The sequence below is a fragment of the Ixodes scapularis genome, unplaced genomic scaffold, assembly GCF_016920785.2.
Source record: "Ixodes scapularis isolate PalLabHiFi unplaced genomic scaffold, ASM1692078v2 PGA_scaffold4__175_contigs__length_147842914, whole genome shotgun sequence".
Lineage (NCBI taxonomy): Eukaryota > Metazoa > Arthropoda > Arachnida > Ixodida > Ixodidae > Ixodes > Ixodes scapularis.
Window position 1 is genome coordinate 134,186,643 of NW_024609879.1, and position 24,768 is coordinate 134,211,410.

Consider the following 24,768-nt stretch of genomic DNA (forward strand, 5'->3'; position numbering starts at 1 on the left):
CTACCTACCCCTTTCTTTCTCAGAAAGTATAAAGCGCGTTGTTTTAGATTGCGATATATTCTTTTTTGACAGTACAACATATACGAAAATTTTATAAACAGTAATGCAGTTATGTGGCATAATTACAATTTCCTTAGAGTTGTGAGAAACCCTATTTCTCAATTCTTTGAGAGATGCAGTTCTTCGGTGCTCGAACATTTCATAAACAGCGATAAAGTTAAGCAGCACGATGACCAATTTATAACAATTTTGAGGAAATTAGTTTTATGTTTATTGAGAGATGCAGATGTTCACTGTTCGTTCCTAGACCGGTGTGCTCAACGATGCGTTTTCATTGAAGTGACCTAGTTTGGCCTTTTGTGATCTCTGTGGTTTCTTTGTTAGGGTAGTGATGTCTGTGGGAAACTCTACACAATCTTTGTTGATGCAGACCTAGTAGAAAAAAATAGGCATATTAAAAAGTGTGCTTATTCTCTGCTAAACATAACAAACTTTATCAGTTGATCGCAGCATGCTGAATAAATTCTTCGACACGTTGCAAAAAGTAGAAATGACATAGACATGTGCGCAATGATATGTCTGCGAACAATTTACGCTTAGGAGAGCAAACACTGGCGCTCGTATCTGGATATCGCAATTATGCTAAACTATAACTGCGGCAGCTGTTAGTGCGCGTTCCTGACAAAATTCGGCGGTGTTCGCACACGGCGGTGCGCGCCATCGCGGGGCGCGCGCTGCCGCATGGCCGCCATGCAATCACTCTCTCTCTCCCAATCGTCGTCGGCCCTTGCACAACCAGATCATATATCGCAAGAGGGGCTGTCGCTCCCTCTCTTTCTCACCCCGTCCCTTCACCATCGCAGCCAGCACAGCGGCAGCTTAGTTAGCATGAACATTGAAAACTATTAGTCTATAATTCTACACCAATCTAATTTCTCCCACTATATTTAAACAGGAAGCGCATCCCCATCACTTCTAGCGGATGGTGATCACGTGACGTCATCAGCATGAAGCTGCATTCCTGACACCAGTGAAGTGAGATGTGACTGACGCCATGACTTGACAATGTAACATAACATGACCAGGTGACCCGTGGTGGTCCCAACCACGTGACCATTGTAAGCGTTGTGCGATGCACGTCACATTTATCCGGAAGACGCAAACGGCGTTTCATCTCACGGGAACGCTATCCTGGTTGCAGTTAAAAACTGCTTCTTGATGTAGCGCTTAATGGTACAGTCCGACCAGTGGAGGTCGTTTGCCCAGGGCCGAAATCGCTGCTGGCCGGGGACGACTCAGCAATTTTATTTGCCTGCGAGGAAATCTGCATTGTTTGCCTGATTCAGCTGAAACATCAAGTGCTTACTAAATAAATCATTCCATCACCGACTGTTTTTAATCACGCATGCATGGTCGTGCGAAAAGGTGGCGATAAGTAAATATATTTGGGCTGCCAGCAAAATTGCTGCGGTGTCCATGGTCCAGGGAGCGGCCTCCTCTGCTTGGGTTGTTTCATTAAAAGGTATGTCATGAATCAGTTCTCTGGCTGCCGCCAGGATAAATTTATACGAAACACGCCAGCGGTGTCGCATGCCCCCCGAGAGTCGACACTGTTGGCGTGTTCCGGATAAATGCGGTGATCACGGTAAGTACGATGTTCACAATATGTGCGACTCTCGTTGCACATGTTTATGACCTCATAGAAACTCACAAATAAGCAACCCACCAAACTCTAAACACCCTCCACGTTCTGTGCATTCCAACTATTTCACCAGGTTTAAGATGCATTAATAGGCCCCTAGTTTAGGCCAAATGGTGTATCAGTTGTAAGTGGGCTACATTCATGTTCTGAAAAAAAGACGTCTCTAAGGTACATACTTTGTTTGAGTCGGTCTCATCACAGGACATGCCGTCGGGCGCGTTAATGATTAGGTAGGCCGGCCGAGTGCCCTGTGTTGTTTTGCAGATAACGTGGCATGTGGCCATACCAAGAGCTGGCGTTGCTCCAGGAAGTTCCTGGCAAGATGAACGGAAACAGCGAATTGAGAACTCACGAAACTGAGTTTTATGGTGTAATAAATATTCGGAATACACCTTCACCTCGACAAGACCTAATATTGAACGGTCCGGATATTCCAATTTACAAAATTCCACGGGTGAAACGAGTGTTTTATTCCATCTCTGTAGCGAGACTCTTGCGGAATGCCTGTTGGGATTATTTCTAAGGCAGACCCGGCTTGGATCTCTGCAAGTAGGAACAAGTTTCGGATTTTAGACTAAAATATATACTTCTTATTGTTCTCTAAAACTTTTACGGTTATTTTGATGCGAACTTGTCAAACGTAACGAGTTTGCGTTGAGTTAGTTTCTTCATTACGTTACTTACGTGGCCAACCTGAACAAATAGTCGAATACACTTACAAGGAACCCTACAGTGCAGTTTGATGGGTTAGGATTTTTGCGCTGGAACTCACATCGTTCAACCTAATAAGCTGGAGGAAATGTTTTCTTTTAAAGACATTTTAGGAGGGTCATGAAAATTACAAAAGCTACCCCAAATTGTCCTCTCCGTGACGCATTTTGTACGCCAACGGTCGCGGCGGAGCGTCTGGCCAAGCCACCGCGGGCTAGGTCAATATACCCAAATGCAAGGACTGGCCTTCGCGTGTCATCATTGCTAGTGGTTGCCCGACCCTTCCCAAGCGTCAAACCGTCTAGTGGCCTTGCCGCCATCATACTCGTTGTGGGACGTTGCAAGAAGCGATGGCGATGATGCTGACGCAAGCTCGGAGGCACTGCATAGACTGCCTTTCTCTGCTGAAGACGTTCAGACCGGGGAGGGGGGGGGGGGGGGGGGGATGGGAGGGGAGAAAAGCGGAGGGGTGAAGCCGCAGGCCCTGTCGAGGCATTACTTGGATTCATGGCAGCCTCTCCGAAGCCACTTGCCCACCGTCGGCTCGTTTCTAAGCCTGCCTGCTTCAGACCTAATCCGCGGTTGCCGACCGGAGTTTTAGCTCCGATTTATCGTGAGGGGTTTCGTGAATAGGCGTCGTCGTTGTATTTGCACGCGTGATCCTATGCCAGGATCAGCAGAAAGCAAACTGCTTCCATCCTCGACCCCTGTTCGTGGTTCACGGTCTTCCGTTTGACGAAAAGGCAGTGAGCGTGCAGGCGAGCTGGCGAAATGATCATCTGTAACGCCGGAAACTGTGGCGAGGAAAAAGCAAAGAAACTTTCACGGTTGAGGAATGAGACCCAGCAGAAGGGACGTCTCCAACTCGGCGGACTGATTTTTTTTTCTCTCGCTTGTATATACCTCTTTTTCGTGACAGCCGCCATATTGAATAATGAAGTAGCTGAGCTGGGGCAGAATGGCAAATAACTTTATTTGCGGGCTGGGAGGTGCTGGAATTGAAGAGGTTCGTGCCATTAGCTCTACTTTTTTCTTGACTATACTTCTTGCCTGTTCTTGTGCTTAAATATTTACTTAATATTTTCTCGCCCAACCCAGCTACGCTATATTGCCGCGCGCGCAGCTGGCCAAGCAGGCAGCGCGGCCGTGGCCTAGCGCCTATCGTCCTTGCCTCCCAAGCGAAGAGCAAGGGTTCGATTCCTGGGAGTGACGTGTCTTATATTTGTTATTTTTACTTTCCATTCTCGTAAGTTCGAGAACTTTTTCGTCTCACCCAGTTACGAATGTTCTACGCGCCGAACGTTCTAGGCCGAATTTTCCAGAAACCCGTGCCTGTACAAAAGGTGCTCCGCGTGGCGAGGCGGAGTCTGTCTCGCCCCAGAGTACGATCCTGGTGTTACGCTGCCATCGACGCCCGCGACTCTCTACTGTTATCTTCTGTTTCCTTTTTGTTTTGGGGAAAAGTTCGCCCCAATAAACGTTTGGTTTCTTCAGTTATCATCGCCTCATCAATTGTCATTCGAGACCATATTTCAACATGGCGACCGTCACACGAAAACGCTCTGCGTAGCGTCTCCCCCCCCCCCCCCCCCCCCCCCCCAAAAAAAAAAAAAAAAAAAAAAATTCAAATTTTACTGCGTTTGTTTTACCGCAAAAATAAAATACACGTCGCCCAACGGCCTTTTCCGCTCACGCGGTACAAACCAGGTGCCCGATTTTTCATCTCTAACCTCCATATTATTGAAAAGTTTTAAGTGATATTTATAAAGTTTAAATGAAAAATTTGGTGCAATTGTTTTTTTGTTTTTTTTTTTAGTTTTTCGGTAACTGGTCTTATAGAGTTTTATGTCTTCGAGGGCTCGGTCGGCCACCATTTTTTTCATTGACAATTTTAGAAAATTATTTATAACTTTTAAAGAAAGAACTCTTACTGCTGAAACTTTGGCATCAGGTTGAGACAGCTAACTCTACATTTTGGTGGAGAACGAGGGTTCGGCGTTGCATTGCTTATTCTTGCGGTGAGGAAACTCCTGTAAATCATTTAGGGGGGACCATGTGTGCTTACGAAGCTGTCCCTTATTTTGCGAACACACCCTCTGTTACAACTACAAAACAATGTAGAACTTGTCCCCCCACCAAAAAAAAAAGTTTTTTTTGTGCAAAAATAGACTACGGGTTGCCGAACGCTCATTTCCCGCCTAAGCAGCGCTAAAGGTCCAAACCATATACCTAAATTGCAGAAAGCACTGGTTTCTCAGTCAGAAGTTACGTAATTTGCAGGAAATTTCAATGGGAAAATGGGGCGGGGCCTATTTTCGCCCGATATCTCTAACTTGCGCCATTAGGCTCCATATATTGAAAAGGTCCGCTAGCCGCCATTTTCGATAAAAGACTTCAGAAAACTGACTATAACATTTGGATAAGATGACGGTTAGCTCTGAAAATTTGAATCTGAGTCAGACGTCTAGGGCTACAATTAGGTAGAGAATGGGCGTTCAGCGATGCGTAGTTTATCTTTGAGATAAAAACAAAACAAAAAAGGCTTTGTACTTGAGCTATGTACTATGCCGCAAAGGCTATGTACTTGAGCAACACCTCCTTGGTAAGGAAGCCTAAGACTAAGTATAGCTGCCGAATTCTCCTGCGTCACTAGAAGAGGCGGCCGTAGAGCGTGGATTGGGCACGACTGAGGCTTCATCGTTCGGCTGGGACCCGGGTTCTCAATAATTGGACACGAGTTCCGGACGAACGCTGACGTCAGCACTCGTGCCCAATCAGAGCTCTGTGGTCGCCTCTTTGAGTAACGCAAGCAAGTACAGCACTTAGGCTTCTTTTATCTAGAAAATATTGCCTTGAGAAAGGTAGGATGTCTTTTACATATTAACCCACTTTGAGGTGCATGCTGTTTACTCGGCTCCAAACAAACCATCGGGGCTGTAATAAAAAATCAACAACAAGACAGGAGTTAAGGCGCCGTGTGAGAAGAAACACGGTACAAAATTTGTTTTCTTTTCCGCGTCAGTGGTCTCCGAGATACCAACGGCATGCGGAAAGCTGCAGGTGTGGGCCTGACGGGGCTCTACATGAACGACATGGCGCGCGAGCACGGGTTATCGATCAAAATTGAAAGACGTTTACAATTCCTTCTAACGCCGATTTAGAGCGCAGCTCTTGAGGAGGACGAGAGGAAGGTACAGAGAAGAGGGTATGCCACTCCTGCTCTCCTGCTCGCCTCCCATTTAGGGGAACATTTTCCGCTAAATTTAGCGGGGAAGATTTTTCGTTAATCTTAGCAGGGAATTTGTTCCGCAAAACGTTCCGGGGAGTTTTGTCCGCTAAATTTAGCGGGCAATTGTTTCCGCTAATTTTAGCGGGAAATTATTTTCGCTAAATTTAGCGGAGAAATTTACCCATAATGCAACGCGCGGTGATGTTACGAGTGACGTCACTGGTTATCCTCGTGACGTCACATGTGAAGTCATCATGGAGAACGTCCCATAATGCACCGCCCGGTTACGCCGACGCCGACGGCGACGCCGCTCAAGCCGGAAACGGGCGCCTAAGAGCTGGGCTCTAAAATTCTCCCTCGGACAATCTTGCTGTTCACTGTACCAAGTGCTCGTATGCACCGAAAATGCAAAGAATCAAAAGTCTTGGGAAACTTAAAAACCAAAACGGCAGAGAAAGATGTTTGGAGCGTACGATAAAAGGCTGGCATGAGAGGAAAGCTGCGTAAGTGAACCGTCGGTGCACCACGCAGGAATTTGGCTTCTTATGCGGGTAGCGCGATTCTGTCTATAAATATAATTGTTTGTTTCCAATCAAACTTTCACTTGCATGTTGCGCACTGTGCTGTCTTGACTTCCTTTTCCTCGTTTTTCAGAGATGATTTCATCTAAAGGAACCGGCGCGTTCTCTCCTTGCAAGCAGTGTAAAAAGGTTACAACTCGGTCTGTCACCCACAAAGGCAAATGACTCGACGAGTATGAATAGTTACAGAAACATTCTTACCCAACGAACATGTAGAGCTGTTGGGCGCTGCAGTAGGAAAATTCGGAGATACTTGTGATGCCAATCGAAGGGCTCATGATATATCTTTCGCTGGCAGGGCATGCCTCGGCTCCAACGTCGTTTTTCACGTTGGTCTGTGGTGGCGACCCGTCATGAGCTATACCCAGTCTGGAGATGTGCGGTGCGTAGTTCAACGGGAAAGTGGGAAATTGTGGATATAATTTTAGTGAAATTATTTTCGAGGTAGGTTCTGAAGATACATTGGCATACAATTAAGAAAAAGTAATTGTTTTAGTTTTTAATAGCTTTTAGAACCTACCACTTCCAAAAATTTCAATCTCAAAATAGATAAAGTGTGGTAAAAGGGTTTCCATATTTGTAATATTCTTGTTTTACGTGAGATCTTTGCGCATGTAACTTTAAATGTGAAATTAAGTCCATGACTAAGACCGGAACTATAGGACTGTATCGTTTGTTGAGCAAGTCTGATGGTATACGCGGCGAAAAAAACAAACGAAAGATGTTTACAACTCGCCGTACTGCCGAATTAGAGCGCAGCTCTTGAGGTGGAGGAGGGGAGGATACGGAGGGTAAGGTATGTCCTCCTCCCCCACTCGCTCTCGATCTGCCCTCCAGTTTAACGGGCGATTTCCGCAACATTTAACTCTAAATTCAGAATGAAAAATTCCCCGCTAAATTTAACAGGGAAAGTTTTCCATTAAATTTAGCAAGGAAGTTTTCCCGCTAACCAGAGAAAAAACATTTCCCCGCTAAATTTAGCGGGGAAATATTTCCACTAAATTTAGCGGAGAAATGTTTCCGCTAAAGTAAGTGGGGAATGTTTATGCTAAATTTAGCGGGGAAAGTTTTCCGCTAAATCTATGGGGAAATATTTCTTCAAAATTCAGCGGTAATGTTTACCGCTGGGCGGTTTCGTTTGGATTCAGGCAACGAGGTTCAGTCGTATTTTTTATTTTGCCTCAAAGTTTTATATTTTGTAACGGATGTTCCAAGAAGAACAATCATTTTTTTTTTATTTTAATGTCCTAACAAGTTTAGTTTCTGAGAAAAAAAAAAAAAAATCTCGAAGAAGCGGGAAAGAACGACGAGGTTTTGACGATTGCCCCCGTGTGTGGCGTTTTTTAACCACTCTCAATCTCAAAGTATTCAAAAGAGAACGTCAATATTTTTAGTATGATATATATGTAAGTAGGTAAAACTACATTATAACTACTATTTATTATTCGTTGCTCCAATCTTTGTAAAAATCCCCAAACATGTCTCCGCGAAGAACTGTGACCTAAATTGCGTATTTTCTTTCTCTCGACTATGTTTACTATTGTTGTTGAAATAATACCACGTGTAGACCCTTTCATTGCCTTCGAATTTTAGCAAAGTTTGTATTTTTATCATGCACGAGTACTGATAAGTAAATTATGAAAAAAGAAGGTTTTCACTTTTCTTTCAATTTCGGCGCGCTGTAAATAGAAAAAAAAATTATTTCTTTGTTTTTTTCGCGTCGCATTTTTTTAACATTTTTCTTTTACCTAGAATACATTCCGTTAGAGGTATATGCGCTGGTTTTGAGTTTTAAGCCTTTAAATATGCTAAAAAATGATTCTGTTCTGGTATCAACATGAATTCCGAATAAAAATATGAAATTTCGCATTTAAAAATCTAGGTTTCCAATAGAAAGTGCATTTTACTTCAATGTTTTACAATATTGTACTTTGATATTTCTAACGTAGTACAGATTATGCAGCGCATAGGGTTTAGGCTTGAGGCCTCTCCAATCATGGCACCGGCGAAAATTGTCTCAAAATCCGCTTTCAACAGTTGCAATTACACGTTTGGAATTGCAAACTTGGTATTATACACCTAACGACATCAAAGTCTTTTCTATGATTATTTATTAAACGTTCCTTAGATTAATTAAATAAAGAATAAAATCTACAGCTATAACCCATAAACCTACCATCAGCATTTCCTCTTTTTTTAGCATATTCAGAGGCTTAAAACTCAAAACCAGTGCATATACAGTACCTCTAACGGAATGTATTCTGGGTAAAAAAAAAAAGTGTAAAAAAACGCGACGCAAAAAAGAAATTAAAAATGTTTTTTTTTTTAATTTTTATTTAGCGTGCTGAAATTGAACGAAACGTGAAAACTTCTTTGTTTCATAATTTATTTTTCTGTACCCGCACATGATAAAGGCACAAGCTTTGCTTAATTTGGAAGGCAATGAAATGTTCTACACGTGGTATTATTTTAATAGCAATACTAAACGTAGTCGACTCAAACAAAAAACAAAAATCCGCAGTCTAGATCACAGTTGTTCGCGGAGGCATGTTTGGAGATTTTTTGACAAAGATTGAATTGGCGAATAATAAATACTGGTTGGAATGTCGTTTTACCGACTTCCATACATGTAACATTAAAAAAATATTGAAGCTCTTTTTGAATACTTTGAAATTTAGAGCGGGTAAAAAACGCCACACGCGACTCGAAACCCACCATCGGCATTTGCTCTTTCTTAGCATATTTAGAGGCTTAAAACTCAAAACCAGTGCATATACTTCTAATGGAATGTATTCTGGGTAAAAAAAGTAACTGTAAAAAAAACGTAACGCAAAAAAAAAAAAAAGAAATTATACAGCGTGCTGCAATTGAACGAAAAGTGAAAACCGTCCCTGCTTCATAATTTATTTCTCAGTACTCGTACATGATAAAGGCACAATATCTTATTTTTTTAATTTAGAAGGCAATGAAAGTTTCTACACGTGGTATTATTTTAAAAGCAATAATAAACACAGAGGACTCAAAAACAAAAATCCGCAATTTAGGTCACAGTTTTTCGCGGAGGCATGTTTGGGTATTTTTGCGCAGATTGGAGCGGCAAATAATAAATAGTAGTTGTAATGTCGTTTTAACTACTTGCATATATATCACACTAAAAAACTATAGACGCCCTCTTTTGAATACTTTGAGATTGAGAGTGATTAAAAACCGCCACACACGACAATCGTCAAAACCTCGTTTTTCTTTCCCGCTTCTTTCAGATTTTTTTTGCTCAGAAACTAAACACGTCAGGACCTTAAAATAAAAAGGACTGTTCTTCTTGGAACATGCGCCACGACATATAAAATTTTGAGGCAAAATAAAAAAATATGACAGCACCTAGTTACCTGAATCCAAATGAAACCGCCCCGCTACATTTAGCGGGGAATTTTTTCCGAGGAGAAATTGTTTCGCTAGCGGGGAATTTTTTTCTTTTAGAGTTAGCGAAGAATGTTGGTGGCTAAATTGAGCAGGGAATTTTTTTTTCGCTAAATTTAGTGGGAAAATGTTTCTGCTAAGTTTAGCACGGAATTTTTCCCGCAAAATTTAGCGGAAAATTTTTTCCGCTAAATCTAGCGGGAACAATAATCTGCAAGATATAGCGGATAAAATTCCCTCCTCCTCCTCCCTTGTGACCCTCGAGACCTCACAAGTGACGGCGCATGTGACGTCATTTTGGGAAACGTCCCATAATCCAACGTGCGGCTACGCCGACGCAAGCTCAAGTTTTAAACGTTCGCCTAAGAGCTGCGCTCAGAAACATTATTTTACAAGTAAGGCTCTTTTGAAACTTACATTAATTATTTTGGTTAGAAAGTACTTGAGAAATTTTGTCTAATAATTGTGTCGGTTAATTGCCTGGTGCCGCAGTGTTGCACAAGGCAACTTCATCTTCGTTAAAAGAGGCAGTCCCAAGTTTTTCAGAAATCAAGTTGCCGCTAGACTGCAGAAACATTTCTAATCCTTACAAGAGACCGTCAGCTTTCCTGCAGCCTAGTAATTCCAGAGTAACTCACAGGTGTCCGCATTCGTGGGCAAAAGTGAGAACTCCGCTGAACGTCTTTGGCACGTCTTCTACAAGAGCTCCTCTTGTCGACAAACCACACGCACCTCCGAGATTCGCCAGCCCTGAGGGAAATTCAAAGAGAGCCTATTCAGCAATGCGGAACATAAAGCGGGATCGCACGTCCGCTTCCTCTCTTACGATCAACTTCTGCGTGGTACAGTATGGCCCATGTACACTTTAAAAAGAATCCCTACTTATCACGGGTACAGCCTTTCATGGCAAATTATAGAAGGATTCCAGCGAAGGACGAAGACCAGATTACAATTAGATCTAAAAACGCAATTTTTGCAGTGACAATGGGTAAGCGAAACGCCAGGCTCATTGTGACTGCGCACATCGCATTTGATTGGCCTAATCATATTATGAGCTGCACCATTCGCTTAATCTTTTTGTTGTATGGCGCGATTTGCCGTCTCCTTCCTCTGCAGGCACGTCAACTCTCAAATCTGTTTCAGAGTGGATAATGCTGTTCTGTCACAAAAGCTGTAGTTAGTACCTCCACCAGCACACCTAGGTCGGCCTTTCTGGATCCAAGTCACTCAATATCATACCACGTTCGCAACGCTTTTACATAATTCATTCACACTGGTATAAAGAATTGTTCAGAGGTCTAAAGGTTACCGTATCACGAAGTCTGTCAAAATTCAAAAGGCCACCGATATTACATGGCTTAAAAAGTAAAGAAAACCTCGAGACTCCTTATATTACCTCCGACTTTCATTATAAACAACATCATTGATATCATCCAAGTCAAACTCACACACATCACGGACTCACATCTGACACGATATATCACCGGTATCACCAACTCACAAATGTCACGAAATATCACCGGTATCACCGACTCACAAATATCACGAAATATCTCCGTTATCACTGATTCACAATATCACAAAATACCACCGATATCGATTAGGCAATGACAAACCTCGCACACTAAAATAAAAGGGACAAATCTTGGTATAACGCTAAAAAATATGCCGGCATCTTGTGTGATCAGAGCGTGAAAGACGATGCAGGGGGCACGTGAAAGGCGGTCGGCGGAGAAGTCACGAGCTGGCGCGAGACAGAGCGAGCTGAGCGAGGCTGGGAGCTGGACAGAGAACTTCAGAGCCAGGCCTGGCTTATGGCGGACCCCGGAGCGGTCCACCAGCGAGGTCTGGAGCAAGACCGGTGGAAACGGCGAGTCCTGGCCATCTGGCCTAGGCCACGACAATCCCGGGGTGATTCCGCAGCGAAACTCGGGCATTGATAGCCCGGGACGGCCAGCCTACGCAGCGCTGGCGTGGGAAAGGTGATCCGCAGGCCTGGACACCGACTCCGACTGTAAGCTCTGATCGACGGGCCACAACTAGGGTCGGCGGGCCTGGACTGCCGGCTCTCGGCGACGGGCAACCGGAAGGCACAGTAAACCCATTCGCTGTCTTCTCCTAGCAGTGTGTAACTCCCTGGGTGGCGGGCGGAGCGCATACCGATCGGGCGGCGATTAGTAGTAAAGCGACCTTCATAAAGAACCCCACAATCTTTGAGCGAGCTTTCGCCGAGTCTACGCGCGTGGATACAAACGTTCACACCAGAGTCGGTGTTTGGCTCTCTGTACGTGCACTATACATCCCAAGCAACTGTTATTGACTTCATACCCGGTACAAGTTCAAATGCTTCTCAGAATTACAAAATAAAGCAAGCAAGACCAGCGGCTGTAAGAAAAGTCCAGCGTGCAGATTTAAAGTATTTTAGCTTGTACTTATGTCATACCTAATAAGATTGCATAACAATGAGAACTTGAAGAAGGCGCCAGTGGATGCTGGAGTAAAGCACCGCACAGGCTCACTTTTTGAGCCTGTGCTAAAAAAGACTCAATGATACCCCACCCGAACACCGCTCGATGGGATGCCTGCCTGATCAGGCCCGGCCCTGACCCTGTCCGATATGGGATGCCTACCTTATCAGGACCGGCCACGACCCGACCCGGTGAGAGGCCAGTTGTCATATACCAGTCACTTGGTGAATCTTCGAAAGCTTATACAAATATAAAAGATGTAGCTTGTCTTGGATAGCCAGAGGGCGTTTTGATTTTCTTTGAAAGTTCGAAAAGGAAAGGGGAAGACAATCGTACTGTCCCCTGCGACCAAATTGCCCTCGGTTTCTCGTCTGCTGGCACCGTCCCGCTATGCTGATGGAGTCTCCAGGATTCTTCTCCGTATCTTCTTGTGGGCCTTCTTGGTCCAATACAGCTTTCTTTATTCCTAAGATCTTAGTGCCGTCGTATCGAGTTCCACACTCAAGCTTTTTCGTTTCCTTCAAATCTAAACGATCATTGCGCTAGCATTTTCTTCTCAACGTTTTAGAAAGTGTGCTACACCATTGCCCGAGCCCAGTGAGGTACCGGAAACAATCCGTGTTACCCATCCCAGACTCGGCCCGCGCGCTGGGCGGGACCCGAGCTTTTGGGTTGGACCGTCCCCGTGCAGAGCTCTACTGCTGGAGTAACCAGGCCGGTATCTGCAGTCCATAGCATCCTCATTCAGAAAATTACGTGAAAGCACGCCGTGAGCGGCTGTGATCATCCAGCGGCCTCTGTATACGGGTCAGATAATCCTCTTCAACAACGCAGTTGCTAACCTTCAGACACTGGGACTGGTTTCGTACACCTGAGGGAACTAGCATCAGCTTTGAGCCTAAAATATAATGAACGAAAGAAAAAGTCACATGCAAAGCCTCTGTATTTGAAATATCCCCGGTAAATAAGCCTAGACTCTATCTCACAAGCTGTCTTCAGTGCTGGCAAAGTATGGGTGTGGTTTTAAACCGGCTTTTTGTGCGCGACCTCTCGTGGACAAAAGGCATCCTGCAGAATTACACTCTCGGTAGTTCCTTTGCCAGAAAAAAGCCAACTTTCAAAATGACTAAGTTACGCGCTTGCGCTCGAGGCTTTGTCAGCAACTATAGTTGTTTGTGCGATGGAATATAGACAGTATAGACCATCACCGAAGCGACCTTTCGGCCTGTACGTATCATTTTCAGAGTTTTCATTTCATTTCAAGTTATGTATTTACCCTTTAAGGCTTCGAGGGATAATACATAAGGGGCGGGGAGGGCGGGGGGGGCAATGCAGAAGAACACATACGTATTCGTAATTATGGCGCGTCCTTTACTCGCTTTCCGAAGCGACAAATATGAGCGAGCTGGGCTGTGATTGTGTAAACATTAGAACGATGTATGCAAGCTTTTTGTTGATGAGGGTAAAGAAGCCGCGGTTTCCTATAAAAAGTGTTATGACCAGTGCTATTTCGAGGGTTCCTTCTGTGCATTTCTTCGCTGTCATTCAAAAGCGACGAACATGCTCGCGCTTGTTGTTTGTTTGCTTGTTTGGTGTGGTCCAGAGAAAAAAGGAATAGCCGAGAGAGGTGCTGGTTTTCATCAAGGTGCAAGTCGATCGTGCAAGGTTGTGAAAACTACACGATTGGCACTGGGATCGAAAGCACTGCAATTACCTTTTGAACACCACGTGCCTTCATTGTTTAGAATTTCCACATACGTTAGAAGAGGTAATTCTCTGAAAAGCTATATACATGCACCAATTCTTCCTGGACGCCCAAAGAAAGAAAAGTTACTTGCCAAGCTCCCGCAATTTGTTTGTGAAACAAAAAAGCGCAACAAACGTGAAGTGATGTCCTGCAGTATGACAGACAAGTCGGTTCTGGTAAGCAAAAGGGACGCAATCTCGTAATATAATCATGACCACTGCCAAGAAGCGACTACGACCTTCGTAACTATGGGCGATGCAGGCGTTTGAAGTGATTTGTACAACTGCACACAACGCGGTCGTCCAAATAGAACGACATTGATCAAAACCTGAACAAAGCATATTCAGCAGGCACTAAAGACAATAATTTCAAGCGTTGACACGCATGACAGTGTGAAGTTCACTCGCGCTGCCCTAAAAGCACAGTTTTTTTTTTACACGCGACAGCATAAAACGGCCGTCAGCCACAGCGTCGATGTCGTGTTCGTGCTAACATTGTCGGGCAGTGTATCTGCGCAGATCAGTGCCTTGGAGACAAAGTATTTTCCAACGTTTGTTATTCCCTAAGCAGCCTTATTTATAATAGTGTCTGGTCTGGGGACGCCAGACGCATTTGAATATTTGGAATACATTAACTTTACGAGTATAGTTTCTTCGATTAAGCGCATTAGGAATAAAACTGCACGCTTTCTATTCCTTCCAACCGTATGTAAAGCAGACGAGGAGGGTCCGTATAACGAAGGGCAGGGGAGAATTGCCCTTCTTGTCACAAAGGTGCGTACTAGAAAGAGACTGAGGTGACATTTTACGTGTTGTTCCTTCAAGGTCAATCCGGAATTATGTCCGTAAGAAATTGCCGAACAAGCGTGGAGCTATGAGACCTGCGAAGGACGTTAATCTAATCTTTCTCGGATTTGAGGTGCCCTGAATGACGTATTTGACGCAAGTGCAGCAATTCCAGGCATCGTGGCGGCGTGCAAAGTGTGCGCACCTAGGGAGCAGCAGTGCAGGGCCAGATTGATGGTGAAGTATTAAGGGAAACCAGCTGACATTTTAGGAAGCTGGCGACCAAGCAATGGGGTACAAACGACGCCTCAGAAAAGACTGCTCAAATCATGTTACCAGTCCGGCGAATGATGAGAGCCGGTAACCAAAGACCGCTCGCACAGATTCGTACAACTGCAGACACTCAATCCAGATTTTGTACGCAGTAAAAAAAAGAAAATCGGGAAGTTGGCAAAATGGCGGCAGCAATGCCTACACGTGCTCGGAGAATACTTTAAAACACTGAAATATATTTTTGTGATTTTTTTTCTTTTCTTTTTTTTTCTGGAGGTATAAAAGTCCCAGTCAACCTGAATTCGGCCCTTTGAGTTTTTACCTGAGAGGTTTAGAGCGTTTGGTAAATGATTAAGCATGTACGACAATTACGGTCCTCATAAGTTCAGGCTCTTAAACGCGGAAAGTTTTGTGGTCTGTTTTATCTCTTTGTGTTTTTTTTATTCATATTAAATAAAAGTCATATTCTGTTGGGTTTACCCTAACAGAATATGCCAGCAAATACTAGCATTTCACCTTCTCTGAAAAAAAATAATAAAAAAGAAGGAGGGGGGGGGGGGGAGGGGGGGGGGGGGCAGCGCAGGTGTTCATATGTGCACATGGAAATAGACTGTGACTTCGTTTACCGGTAATTTCTTAAAAACTTTGAAGTTTATTTTAAATAAATAAATAAAAAAAACTGTGAAAGATAGGGAGATAGGGAGATAATAGTCACGATGAAATGGAGAGTTAGCTAAACCTTGTTAATTAAGGTTTTATTTATGAAAGATTAAGAAATAATCCAATAAAAATCTTGCCGCGCGTCATCGAAAACCACTAAATAATAGGGCTCGGCAATCGATCAATTAATGTACCGATTAAGCGTTTAAGTTAATCGCGACTAAATTCTTAATTTCTAAATCGGAAATATCTTGACGTACCAAAAGAAAGTAAAACTTAAACGCTTTCACCACGCAGTCATGGACAGTACTCATGTATCAAGGGAAAACTTTATGAGCAATGCTGTGTGATCGCCTTGTTCTAACCAGCGTTCACAATGGTTCGACACAAGTCGACTCCTAAGAATTATGCACCTATACCTTTCGTCCATTTACCTCAGTTTCCATTACAATCTCCCGAGTGCAAACAAATTAATATACTATTCATGTGAATTTGTCTAATAACCATATAGGGCATGTAAGATAACATAATTTTTGTTTCAATGTGGATTGAGTTGCTTTTTTTAGCGATCTCACTATTAGACAGGACGATTGAGTTTCCAAAATTTGCCACCAAAACGAGGGGAAAAAAATACGTCTCACCAGTGATGCCGAGGCCATAAGACTCGTTAGTTGTCGTATTCACGTAGCCTATGTCCATCCTATGGAATGGAAAGAAAAAAGTATGAACGCATTGTCCACGAGCCACGACGGAAAAAGAGAAGATGTCGGGACGTCGTTTTCTGTCTTTATATTAATATGCTGTAAAAATTTGAAAGAAATCATTTTATGGAGATCCAAAGATTTCCCCCGAAGACCTTCAGAAACGGTGACCTGCGGTATCATTCCTTTTAGTTTAAAAACGCGCTACTTGCTTTGAAATGGTTCGTTCTTCGGCTTTCTTATTGGCTATGCTGTGATCTCATTGGCTAAGAAGCGATAATAAGAGGATTGCAAACGCCACGCAAGGCGCTCCTTTCCTTGCCATTGACCATGCTCGGTGTCACATCAGAGAAAAAGAAAGGAAGTTTTGCGCATTATTCATGCGCTGCGCAAAGTAGTTCGTACAGAATTTGGTTGTTGAAGGGAGAAAGGAAGCCTTTACCGTTTAAAACATGTGCGCCTTGCTAAAATGACATAAGGATAAGCTAAGGTGAGCCCACAAATATCATAATTCAGCGCATGAATGGACAAATTAGCAAAGTTCCGAAAGAGGCCCGACGACTTTATTTTGTTTTAAACTGCGGTTTCTGAGGTGATTAAGAACATAGATGCTTCTTGAAGACGCCGAGAAAGGGTAAACCGTTAGACGCTTACTTCTTTTGTTAAAGTTTTTGGTTATAGATAAGAGTGATTTTTTCCATCTTTAATTTTATTCATTTATTGACACTGTCGATACGTTAGAGCTATTGCAGTGGTGTAAATAATAAAGTAAAATTAGCAAAACATACGCGTTAACAGAAATCATATAGAAACTTAACAGTCGCCCAACAAGAAACACCAACATCCTGCCACGAATAATCGAAGAATGGGTCAAAAGAAAATATCGGAGAGTAAAAAAGTAAGACATATTCGCCTTATGGACACCACAAGACCCCACTCGAATCGCCGGATGCAGTGGTCATCATAAAACAATATTTTATATGCCTTTGAAAAATTCACAAAGAGAAGTACTCTATGCGGCAGGAATTTAAAGGTAAAGCATACCACTTTTTATTTGCTCCAGTGAAGAAATTTAATTTTGATCAGGTCTTATGAATATTTAGTTTTGGAATAAACACGACATGGCGATACCTTGAGGATTCGCATGTGAGGAATTCAAAGTGGTCGGATTTATTCATTTTAATGTGATTATGAATAGTTAAAAAAAAAAAAAACGAATTTTCACAATGAAGTTTCAGTCTAGATTCGGTTGAATGAATGTTGAGGAGTTCACGCAGTTTTGCGTGAGAGTGAGTGCGGCGATATTCATTAAAGATGAAGCGGTCTCGATCGTCGCTGGAGTTTCTTATGTTTTGCAGTTTGTTATGGTATGAGGGTATCATACGATTTTGATACAATAGGTAAAACCAGAGGTTTATAAGGTAGCACTTTTATATTAGGCAATGAACTATCTAAGTTTCGTCTCAGCCACCATAGTGTTTGGTTCGCCTTAAGGAAACAATATCAATATCGGCATTCCGTCGTAAATTTTGAGTAAATATTAAGTCAAAGTACTTATGTATGTTATTTGACCCTGGTACTCAGGCTACCGTCTATGCTGTAATAATAAAATAAAAGTTAGCTATTGACATACAAAATAATGTTTTGGGGATTGAGCCCAAATTTGGGCATTGATTACAGAAGTTTTTTCTTAAATTTTTTGTAGATTCCAATATCGCTCCAACTGATCGTCCGGTGTTTCTACTTCATTATACACCAACTCATGTTTACAAACAAACCGGAGCGCCCGGAGCGCCCCTAGCGGACGCCACCGGCGCCGCGCATGTGCGATGGGGTTGTGGGCAAAAGCTCGCCGTCGCCCATAAACAAACCATTGAAATGCGATGTTGTCGGCGCCGGTGTGAGTCCCCGCGCTCTTTTTCGCGTTGGAAATCTCAGAAGTTCTCCGGGGAGGGGGGGGAGGGGGTGCTGCGCGTTACCTTTTCGCCAGAACTGGAGATTGAAGCCAACGAAAGCACGCTGGGATTCCATTCCCCATGTATTTCGTCAATAAAGGCAACGTGGGTGTTATTTTGTTTACATGCCCCTATTAGAAGCTCGTTACATGGCACGTAAGCAGCGTCTCGGTAAGGGTCATAACCCGGGCCCGAGGGAAGGGGGGGGGGGGGGGGGGGGCAGGGGGGCTCTGCCCCCCCCCCCCCCCCCCCCCCCCCCCCCCGCCTTTCGAAGTCTACGCCTATGATCGGAATACTCGTAAACGCTCCTAGCTGAAGCGTATCCGCTTATGCACATCGCTTACCGACACGTATCTTTCACATCATGATTGACTTCGCTCTTGCGTTGAACACGTGTTGTTAACATCGCAATTGCGAAGAGCTGTGCTTGGATATCTGGGACCATGGGAAGGGAATCCCCGGAAAGGTAAATGACGGGAACGCATTTGCCGATCCCGGAGGTGTGGTCATGTTCCACGGAGGATGCATGAGGTGGAGCGTGTCCGTTAAGAGCGTTTGGAGTGTTCGGAGCAGGGTGTAAGATAGACAGGTGGGGAAACGAGAGCGAAATGGGCGACCGGATTGTGTCCCCCTCGGGTTTCTCTTTTTCTGTGGCGCCATCTATGTGGAGCACCGCGAACTCTCACTCTGGGTGGGCGACCGGTGGCGACCGACTAAATTGAAGGAGATAGTTTCTCGTGGATTTTCAATGAAGGACTGTCGTGCTCTCAGTTTATTTTGCGCACTCTCCCATAAAGTTCCATGCAAATACGAATTCCAATTTTTTTCCTCTCGCCGCAGCGCCATCTGTCGCAAATCGGGGGTACCCGCAAGCAGACGAGTACACAATCCGGTCACGGCGCTGCGGTAGGCTTCTATGGGCCGTTTCCCCACCTGTCTATCTTACACCCTGGTTCGGAGCGACTCCGTTTCATTAAAGTTGACCAACGGGCAACTGATCGTGACCGGAAATACGTTAGGCTATCTCCAGTACTCTCTACCGTAATCTAAAAGAAGGGTGAGCTCGTCGGGGAGAATTTGTCCATAACTTAGATGTAGTCCTTATACACTCACTCAATTTATGTCAGGAATAAGGAATAATGATTTAGTATACCTAACGTGATCTGAAATTTATAATTTACAAGCGTTATTTTTTCGTCTTCCTAATTTACTTTTGGTGCGTATATTTGAATATGAAGGGACAACAGAGTGCATAGTAACAAATATTTATGTCATTCACATTGAAAGCATGCAAGTTTTCTGTTTTGTATTGTCAGTGAAATAGCAAAAGCCTGGGTTCAGTTTTATTAGGAATGTAATAATTATGGCCTAACCTTTATCGTACTACGCAAACGACTGAAAATATCTATTGCACGATCAATCAATTATTAAATGCCCCGCAGCCTTTTCCCGGTTCCGTGTACATACCCGGTCAACAATACTACCATGTCATCGTTTTTGAAGTCTTTTTCGGTCTTTCCCACGTAGTTGCTGAAGTTCCATAGTGTTTCACCCAATATGATTGTTGGATGATGTTCCGACCTCATTATGAAAGGTTCCGAAATATTCTGCAAACAAATTTGGGCGTATAATTAGTGAGCCACTGGCGATCATAATAAAATAATAACGTTATTCCTAATTTTACATTGTCGCGGAATGCAATGGAAGCAGCAATCACCGACCTGTTCTTACTTAGATTGTTGTCACCGACTTCTCGATACATCCGTGGTGCGGCGTGTGCCAAGCCTCCCGTTATCGCTCAGAGCCAATGAAATTTCCGTAAGGTTGACCGGTTTCGGTTTTGTAAATTTTGGTCTTGTTTTTACACGTAAGGATTGGGTATACAAACAAAAATGCGGAGAAGGACAAAAAAAGAAATGATGCCAAAAATGCGGTGGTTGCTACTCTGATTCTCGGCAAAATGCGTTAGCGTTTAGCTCAGGGGTTCCGACTCAGCGAAGGATGTCCTACCTGACAACGGTCCGGATCCTGTTTTTTCGGAAAGCCACTGGAGCTACACTCGATCGCCGCCTACGGTCCCCGCATGCCGCTGTCTGCTTCGTTCTGCGTTCGCGACACGTCGATCTTACGCGGAAGTATGAAGAGCAGCCAGGAAGCTTCTTGAACCTTCGCAAATAGTGCGCGCCACTTAGATGTGCGTAGTTTGCATTATTTTTATAACGCGAGCGCAGTTTCCAAGGGGCCGTGAGTTAGCAAGCAACACATCCAAGCAGCACAGAGCTGGCCAATGATTGGCCAATGGCTGGCAGTGGTCCTTTGGCCTGTGGCCAGAGATTGGCCAATGACTGGCCTTTCTCTGGCCAATGGCCCATGGCCATAAGCCATCAACCAAGCATTTACCGATGAATGGCCACTTTTTGGCCACTGGCCAAAAGACCATCACCAGCCATTGGCCATTGCTTGGCCAAAATCTGTGCCTCTTGGGCAACGATCAAGCCCGCGCGCGCTTCCGAGCGATTCGGGAGATGCATGACGGCGCATGCGTGGTAAACCGCGCCTCATATTGTCGCGTCCGTCGCATTCCCTGCCACAGCGAAGGGAAGTAAACGCAACGAGCGAACGAACGGAGCGAAAGAACACGGCGGGAACATCGCCGCGGCCTCACGAAGCCAGACCAGTCCAGTCCAAACCACCACAGCTTAAACGAAACACGGCTGCAAGCACTGCGATAGTGTTAAAAGAAATTGCAATGAAATGATAACGCCAATGAGAGCGCGAATTGACCCTTTTAAATGTTCCTTCTTTCTACGGACTATAGATGAGTGGAGCAGCCTGCCTCAAGATGTTTATGAAGGTGATACCGTCGAGGGTTTAGAAGCCCTCCTGTGAAGTCTCGCCCAACAAAATAGTGTTTAATTTTTTGTGTGTGTTTCCTGTTTCGTTTGTTTGCCTGTATTTTGAATGCATTCGGGCGTTAAAAACATCATGAATTGTATTGTTCGTGGAATTGTGCATTAAAAATTGGTTATTTTACCAATATCCCACTCTTGTAACGGCCTGTAGGCCAACGGTATGAATAATTTAATAAATAATTAAAAAATACATGCTAACGCAATAAAAAAAAACGCCCACAACGACGTGAGCCAACGTAGAAGGAATCGGCTCGGTAACGATAAGCTTGACCGGCAGGGCAGCTGGTTGAGCAAAACAACTCCTAAATTATCACACACACACACACACACACACATACACACACACGCACATATATATATATATATATATGTGTGTGTGTTCTGAGAAATCAGGATTATGGATAAAGAGTCTGTATTATCAAACTAAAATAGGAATTGTTTTTAATGGTACGTTGAGGACAGCGCCCCATCCTTGACAGATGGAGTCTACAGAAAAGATGGGTCTCGGATTGGTTTTTAAAAAAAATTAGGAAGTTTTTGTAGGCCATTTTGTACGCCAAAGTTGGCGATTTCTTGCACTGGACATCGGTAGGTCATGAATTTGTTCCGGTGGTAGCAGGATAAAATTGGTGCCGTTTCCACGGGACGATTGACGGAGGCTCCGTGGTCGAGTTTTGCTATACGCATTCGTACTCGTAGCCTCCGCATCCCGCAGAAAAGCGCCTGACCAGGCAGCTGCGGCTTGGATTAATATGGAACTAAGTGACTTGAAAGATTTAATTTTCAACGTTTCTTTTCAGGAGCTTGGTGGAGCTATAAGCACGAGAAATTCTCCGCCCTTGGCAAGTTGAATCAACAAGATCGTGCGAGATGTTCACTCGGCAACGTAACGCGCAACTATAATCATCCCGAGCAGCTGCGCATGCGCGCCGCCACTGTCTGCATACTTCAAGGCCTTGTGGCGGATTACAGAGCGCTATCCGGCTGCTTAGCGGGCTCCGGAAGGGGTCTACGTAAACTCCCTATTAGGGGGTTTTCGTAGACCGTTTTGCCCCCTCCGCTGAGTTCTCAGCAACAAGGACACCGCTAGTGCGCATGCTTGCCACCAGCCTTGCCTGCAGAGTTCCACATGTCGTAGCGGGGACGTGATCTACGAAAACATCATAAACGGAGCGTGTACAGACGGAAACTTGGAAGACATCTTACGTGGAAAATGGTGATTTTGGTCACGACGAGCTGCAGGTCCACGTACATCATAGTCCTATATTTCAGATTCACCTACATAATGTAACATCCGCCATAAGAAATAATGAATCAAATGTGAGCACTATAGTAAAAAAAAAGAAACGAAACAGTATTGTTTTGGGTTTGTTTTTTCCGGAAAATTGTGCCAGTGGAGATGAGTTAGAAGATAGAGTGAGGAATTTTCCGTAGGTCAACGGCTGGAAGGGAATATAACAAATATATTACTGCAATTATTTCCATTGAAATTATTCTAGTAAGACAGGCATCTGTCGAGGAGAAGTGACAAATTTGCTTATAAAGACATTTTAATCTGACTTCTTTCAGAGCATTTTATAGATAGATTATTTATTTCTATATTAAGCTTTAAGTCGTGTGTTACTTTTTAGTTTTATTTTTAATTTATAAGCGCAAATAATACGATAATTCATATATATATATATATAGAAAGAGGAAAATAGGAGACAAAGAGGGGGAGAAAAAAAAGACAAAGTCTGAGGGAACGCTGGAAAGCTCCGTTCACCTCGGGGGTCGCTCGGAACGCAGTTATTCGGAAGTACTTTTGTCGCATCAGTAATTTGGCCCTGTGTTACAGAAAAATGAAGTGCAATTTAAAAAAAAAATTGTGCTAAAACATGCTTTGCGCACCTTCCTCACGATAGAGTCCGTTCTAGTTGTTCTACTCCGTAAGACAACCGGAAGGTTTATGCCCGCCCTTGAAATTCATGTTGACACAGTATTTGTCTGGGAGAGTTATCAAAATACTGCTAAGGAAACATTAACATATTTTGAATACCTTTATCTTTCGCCCATCGAGGTAACGTTATCAATACACTAGCCGTATTAGGGCTTTACACGTATTGGGGAACAAGGAAGGCCGATATCAAAGCGGGAGTTGCCAAACCTTCCTGAGTTGCAGTGTGCGGTTATAGCGATCGCAGTGGGACAACGCATGCTTGAGGATTTTTGAAGATGAAGAGCGGAAAAAAAATGGTGACGCGTGCGAGTCGGTCACCCAACATCATATATAGGGTGGTCCAAGCACGAGGCTCGACCTAAAATAAACCGTGAAAGTCAACGCCTGCACGTAGCAATCTAAAGTTTTCGTCAAAGGTGCATATCACAAGTCGGTTCTTTCGTGTAAAATTACAAAGCGTAGTTCTCTTTCTGTAAAAAAAATAAGGCCAAGAAACTTGCCAGAGTCTACGGCGGGCAGCGACGCAGGCGATAGGGGCTCAGTAGCAGGGTGTGTTTGGCGTTCGTATTGATAGATGGCGTCGGGAGCAGCGTTCGAAGGTGCAGCCGACCAATGAAAGAAGGCACAAGACACGCAGTCGGAATCCGCTTGCACCAAAAGCGCCGTCGTTATGCAGACGCGTTTTTTTACTTTAAGTTTTGCTTTAACTGTCCGCATTTATTTTTTAACCGAAGGTAAATTTAAAAAAAGATTAGGTTCATTTTAATAAACCACGGTGGTAGCAAGCCGTCGCGATAAGGAGGTAGCGCCATCTATCAATACGAACGCCAAACACACCCCACTACTGAAACCTGTCGTCTGCGTCGCTGCCCGCCGTAGACCCTGGCAAGTTACTTTGCATAATCTTTTACAGAAAAATAACTACGCCTTGTAATTTTACAAGAAAAAATCGACCTGTGAAATATACCATTGACGAAAAGTTCCGATTGCTACGTGCAGGCGTCGATTTTTACGATTTATTTTAGATAGAGCCTGGTGACTTGAACCACCCTATACATCAAGTTCTGCAGCAACAAAGAATAATCTCGTTTATTCTAAAGAAAACATATAAGGAGTAGTATGCGGCGCAGCTGCCTTTACCTAGAAACAGTCTCGTCGTGTCTTCAACGCAATGCATCACGCTAAGTATAATGATGCCTTTTCGTTGAGTAATACGAATATAGTAAATTTGGGTGCGTAAAAGTATAACTATTCATGAAAAAGTATTTTTGGATCAGTGGTTATTACACCTCCTTTGCTATCTCAGGCACACGACGTTGAGATATGCCATCTGTGTACCCTCATGTGTATGATAGGAGCGTCCCGCGAACCGTTGTTGAGACCAGGTCAGTGAGACATTCTGTGATACAAAGGAAGCCACGCGCACAGTCACGGGCGGCCTGGTGAAGGCAGTGCCAGGCAGCGGTGCCTCGAAAGCACGCTTTCAAACAGTTGCTGTGGCGACCTCCCCTACGCTCCTTAGATGGCACGCTCAAAAAAATCTATTTCCCGAAGGGTTTGCCCTAAGGTTTGCACGACTGCAGCGACACGGGCTACCCTTTCACCGATCCGGCAATCGGTCAGTTGAGCTCTAATTTGTTTCGGTGCCGATTGTGCTTTTCTGCGACCGACGAACATTTTTCGCGCGA

The 24,768-nt window shown here is 44.0% G+C and overlaps 1 pseudogene; it reads right to left on the reverse strand.

Moving 5' to 3' along the window:
- Positions 1 to 331: 331 nt before the first annotated feature.
- Positions 332 to 24,768, reverse strand: part of LOC115311461 — a 44,047-nt pseudogene continuing 19,610 nt past the window's right edge.